General features: G+C 42.5%; 1 non-coding gene across 1 annotated transcript; it reads left to right on the forward strand.

Annotated features, from left to right (window-relative positions):
• Nucleotides 1–423: 423 nt before the first annotated feature.
• On the forward strand, nt 424–527 carry LOC121462454. The gene has a single exon (XR_005976318.1). It is a non-coding gene; the product is annotated as a U6 spliceosomal RNA (small nuclear RNA).
• Nucleotides 528–5,531: the final 5,004 nt, after the last annotated feature.

A 5,531-nucleotide genomic window follows, 5' to 3' on the forward strand; every position in this document is an offset into this window, starting at 1 on the left:
TTGGAAAATGATTTCATAAAGTAATTTTAAATGAAATCTCTGGAGACTATCTAAAACATAGAAAACATATATATGGTATCTTAAATATCTAACAGTTATGGATAAATAAGACACATCAATAGTTTTGTGTGTTTTTTAGGATTTATTTCTTTTATGTGGAGAGAGTTTTGTCTATATGTATATATGTCTATCACGTATGTGCCTGGTACCCATGAAGGGTTGTTTCACACATATCTGTTTGACAATAAGTTTCCTTCCAGGTTTCCCATTCACAATGAAAATCATAAAGACATAATCCTAATATACAATAATGTTCAAGATCTTGGTTTATTAAGATATATTTTGAGTGTGATTATACACACACACACACACGCACACTCTGTCCATGTGTGATCATGGTTTGTTTATTTATTTTACATCATATACTTAGCACCAAATTGACTTTTAAAATTGGAACAATCCAGAGAAGATTAGGATGGTTCCTGTGAAAGAATGACATGCAAATATGTAAAACTTTCCATATTTTCTTGTATTATATACAGCGTGAACTCATTAGAATTTTACTCATGTGACCTTTCTTAACCCTCTGAGTATAAATTGTCTGGGGCTCTGAATAAAGTTGGCTAGTGAGTGAAAAGGATGATGGTGGTGGTGATGATGATGCTTGTGATAATGACTGATGGTCCTGAATCTTTCTCTGGAACAATTAATGTGAGTATTTAAATTTAAAAGAATTTAGATCTGCGTCTAAGCACAATACATACATAATTATACATTTCCGTTCTACAACATGGTCTCTATAGCTTGAGGGTGTAAATGATTGCTCCTACTCCAGGATACATTTTTATTGCACAGTTGCCTTACCTTTAAATAAAAATAACTCATATGCGTGCCTTTAAATGTGCTTTGTTTGTAAATTGATGTATATATAAGAAGAAACATTTTAAAGATTTTTAAAGATATTTTGGCCACTATGGCATTTTTAAGAACAAATAAATGAGCAAAAATAAATGAGCAAATACAGGATTAGACCTTCCTTGTCTACTTCACCACTACCGTGTTTATCCACATCTGAGAAAAACAAGCTTAAGTAGTCCTTAATATTTAATATTTTCTTAAATACTAAGGTCATGTCTAAAAGCTGCACTTACCCACAGCAGAGCACTGTCTTTTTGGAAGAATACATCCCACAAATGTAATTTTTCATACCGTAGCCATCCATGTTCCCTAATTAAAGGGGCTGCCAGATACTCTGTCACCAGACTCAACAGATTTAGGACGTTATTCAGGATATCCAAGTGGTGTCCCTGGAGCTTTGCTAGACAAGCGTACAAAATGACCCGGTAGGATTCCACTTCTCCTTTGCTTTAGCTGATTTCTCTCACAGAGCTTCCTAGTTCTTGCTCCTTATGCTGGAGTCTGCTGCAGCAAACGCCTGGTTATCCTTCTGCTGAGTTCTGGCACATGGTCCAGTCAGTTGGACAATGGCATTTCACCTTCCTTAACAAAGCTTACGTCATCATTAATAATTAAAAAAAAAAGTGTCCTCACTAACTTTGTCTCTTTATGTTCGCCACAGTGTTACACGCTAGCACTTGTTCACATAGCACAACCTCAAAAATGCCGTGCCATCACTAAATGGTTGTCTCATGCTCTGGATCGCAGCCATCTGTTAGGTTTTATTGTGGCCCCTTAGACGGACCCTTCTCCTGGGCACTTTACCTCCTGCCTTTTCCACGTCACCCAGTTTGTCAGCTTGAAGCAGTAAGGCGAGATCTGCACCCCTAAGCCCCTAAAAGCATCCTGCTCTTGCACCAATACATCCAAACTGGTTTGAGATGGAGCCTTACGACACAAAAACCAGACCAAAAAGAAATCAGCAATAACCCTCTTCCTGTGGACACTTTTGGTTCCCTCCCACTCTGGCTCCTCTCTTTGCTTGCTGATTTCTTCCTTATGATCCTTATACTTAACGCTTTTACCCGGTCCTTTACATGTTTTTCTTATTGGGCCCCTCCACCCCTTAAATGATCCACATACGCTCTGCCAGTGGCCCTCACTCTGGAACAGCTCGATGAGGTCCTGATTCATCCACAAGGAAACCTTTTGGGGGCTGTGGCGGAGCCTCCGACTGCAAGGAACTTTTCAGCCCATTCAACCCAGACCAGACACAATTCCTTACATTAGCCCTCTGTTTTCGCCCCTTCCCTTCCTGCAATGCGCTGCAGACCCTGTCACTTCTGGTAGCTTCCTTTGGTGGAGCCAGTCACCGTGGATCCGTATTCCTCACAAGCTACACCTTTATATAACGACTGCGCCGTTCCCCTCCCTTCACCTTCCTGCGCAATCTGTCGGTCTCACTCGGGTCTCTAAAGCACCTGTTTCCAGCATGATGTCTTTTCCAAAGTTCCTCTATGTCCTAGAAACCGAGAGCACGTGACAACAACCACAGATTCCACTGAAGCTGTTCAAGTTAAACTCTCCTCCAGCCCGACCTGTGTCCCCTTAGATCCTGTGGACAAAGTCTAAAACTCCTCTCTATCATCCCCCTTCCACAGGAAGTAGCCAACAAAAGAATTCATTGTCCCCTTCTCTTTTATCTGTCCCTGTTGTCTGGAATGAAGGGTTATTGACCTAAAAGCCTCGGGTGGACGGAGAAGCTCTGGACAGGACCGCTGACATAACCGATAACACCTTCGGAAGCCTCTGATAAAGAGATCCACAAACCAACCCTGCTGGAGTTTCCAGACTGCAGGGGACTGACCTGCAGGTGGAATTTTCCATCCCTGAAGTTCCCCTTTCTCCATCCTACAAAAGCCCACCACCCCGACTCGGCGCATGTGTACACTTCAGGGAGAACCTTCCACTGTTCTCGTTCAGGAATGTTTCTGCGCCTGGAGATGCCTGTCTCCACCTCGGTTCCGTGCGACCTCCATCAGTCCCTATCTAACAAAAATACCTTACGTACTTACAAATCCAAATCTAAACCTGAAACATAAACCCTAAATCTGTAGAATTAAATACAACTTGGAGTACCAGATGGATTCTAAAAATATTCCTCTGAAATAAATTTCTCAAACAAGTTCTTGAGTGTAAAGGAAAAGAAAACAATCCTTTAAATATTCAGGAAAGAATTTTAAAAAAAAGAAAGGCTATATGACACCATGTCATATTGTAAAATTCTAACTTTAAATTGTGAACAATATTATAGCCAGTCAGGTTGCTGTTCATGTACAAAATCAATAACATGTTCTTGAACTTGGAAAAAAAAAATCTTAAAACCATGATGTTAGCCCACAAATCTTGAGTGAGGGTTTTCCAAAACAAAAGGAATTACTGAGTCATTAGAGATGCTAACCGAAAAGGAACACGGTCCTGGGACCATTACCAGTGGACTGAGGGGTCCTTCATTCTCCTGGAAGAGATGTTTAACAGCAGGGGAAGAGCAGCTCCCCCACTCCCCCTTAGAGCTAGCGACTGTCTTTTCCAGCCTTCCAGCAACGGGAGCTAGCAGCTCTCAACAGCTCTCCTTTGCTACCACTCTCCGACCAGTCCAAAGAAAAACCGTGGATGGGCAAAACAAAGCCATCCAAAACAGGTCCGGCCCACTAAGGCAGTGGTTCTCAACTTTCCTAAAGCTGCAACCCTTTAATCCAGTTCTTCATGTTAGGGTGACCCCTAATCATAAAATTATTTCATTGCTACTTCATAACTCTAATTTTCCTACGGATATAAATCATAAAATCAATATCTATGCTTTCCAGTGGTCTTAGGGAACCTTTTTGAAAGGGTCCTTCCACCCCCAAAGGGGCTTCGACCCAGAGTTGAGCACAGCTGAGCTAAGGGGAGAAGCAGGCCACCTGTAAACAAAAGGTGGCCTGTACGTAAAGTGCCCTTCCGGTAACTGTAGACTTGACTGTGGATGACCTCAGCTTGTGAAAGCTACAGAACCCATTCATCTGGGTATCGCAGAGAATGGGCAGGGTTTGCTTCTGAACCTGAATGGGGAGATCTGAAACTTCTGCACAGGGCAGGGTCATCTAAAGAGACCATGGGATATTTGGGGCTATGGTGATGGCAAGGAGAAGGAAGAGGAGAAAGGAAGGGAGGAGGGAAGAGAGAGGGAAGGAATCTCTTTTATCTTGCAGGATTAAGTCCTTCTGCCTTAGGAGGACTTCTGCAACCACCAACAAGAATTCTAGAAAGAAATGGAAAATAAAGGTTTTGTGTGGTGGCACACCAATATCCTAGCAATATGCCTAGCATAGCTGAGGCAGGAGAGTTGATGCAAGTTTGAGGCCAGCCTGTCTTGAAACTACAAAAACAACACTACCACCAACAAAAAAGTAGGAAATAAGTTCACAAGGTCCGAGTATTTTTTTTTTTTAACAAAATCTTCAGGAAGTTACTTATATTGACCCATGTAGGTCACTCATAGTAGGGTAGGAAATGTTGAAAGATAGAAACACAGCCATAATTACTCCTGTCTGGGTTGGTTAGGGCTAGTAGTCCAGAAAGTTCATTCACACTTAGGAGTTGCCTCTGATGTCCTAAGTCAAGGTGTCAACACATGCTCAGAGAGGTTGGTGGTTGTAGTAGAAAAGGCTGCTTGTCTATTTCCAGCTTCCCAGACCCAAAATAACCACACAGAAACTGTGGTAATTAAATCACTGCTTGGCCTATTAGCTCTAGCTCTTATTGCCTACATCTTAATTTAACCCATCTCCATTAATCTGTGTATTGCCACGTGTTGGTGGCTTACCAGCAAGGTTCCGTCCAGTGTCTGTCTCTGGTGGGGCTACATGACTTCTCCCTGACCCAATCTTCTTTCTCCCAGCATTCAGTTTAGTTTTCCCCACCTAGCTCTACTCTGCTAAGCCACTGGCCGAAACAGCTTCTTTTTTCATTAACTAATAAAAGCAACACATATACAGAAGGACTTTCTACATTAAGTGGTCTTTTGTTTGACTGGCTCATGCTGTTGTTTGGATCTCACACGTTCCCCAGAGGCTCCTGTGTTGGAGGTTTGATCCCTAGTTTGGTGCTGTTTGGAGATGGTGGAACTTTACCACAGTGAAGCATAGTGGAAGGAAGTTAAGCAATAGGACCCTGCCCTTGGAGGGAAGATGGGGACATGAGTCCCTCCCTGTTTCTCTTGGCATCTTTGGCCTCTGGGTCAGTTCCTGCCTCCAGGTGGCCCTCTCCTTCTAAACTGCTTTTGGTCCTGGTCTTTATCAATGGAAACATAATTGTAACAGTGTCATGTGGAAGACTCCTAATCTAAGGTTGCAGAGACTTCTCTTTACTCATAGCAGTTTTAGTGTTTAAAATTTATTTATTTATTTGTATGATTTGTCTATAACTCAAGCCAGGCAAGAATTGAAGAAGGGGCCATGAAGGAACACTGTTTCCTGGCTTGCTGGTCACGTGACACCCACTTTCACGTGACCAGCTGCCTCAGGCTCCTGCCTTTCTAACTTTCCCACCTCACAGTAAGTCCTTTCTTCCCTACACTGTGTTTGCTGGGTGTT

This window comes from Microtus oregoni, unplaced genomic scaffold (genome assembly GCF_018167655.1).
Source record: "Microtus oregoni isolate MIOR12 unplaced genomic scaffold, Mior012 000024F_ref0000369, whole genome shotgun sequence".
NCBI classification, from domain to species: Eukaryota; Metazoa; Chordata; class Mammalia; order Rodentia; family Cricetidae; genus Microtus; species Microtus oregoni.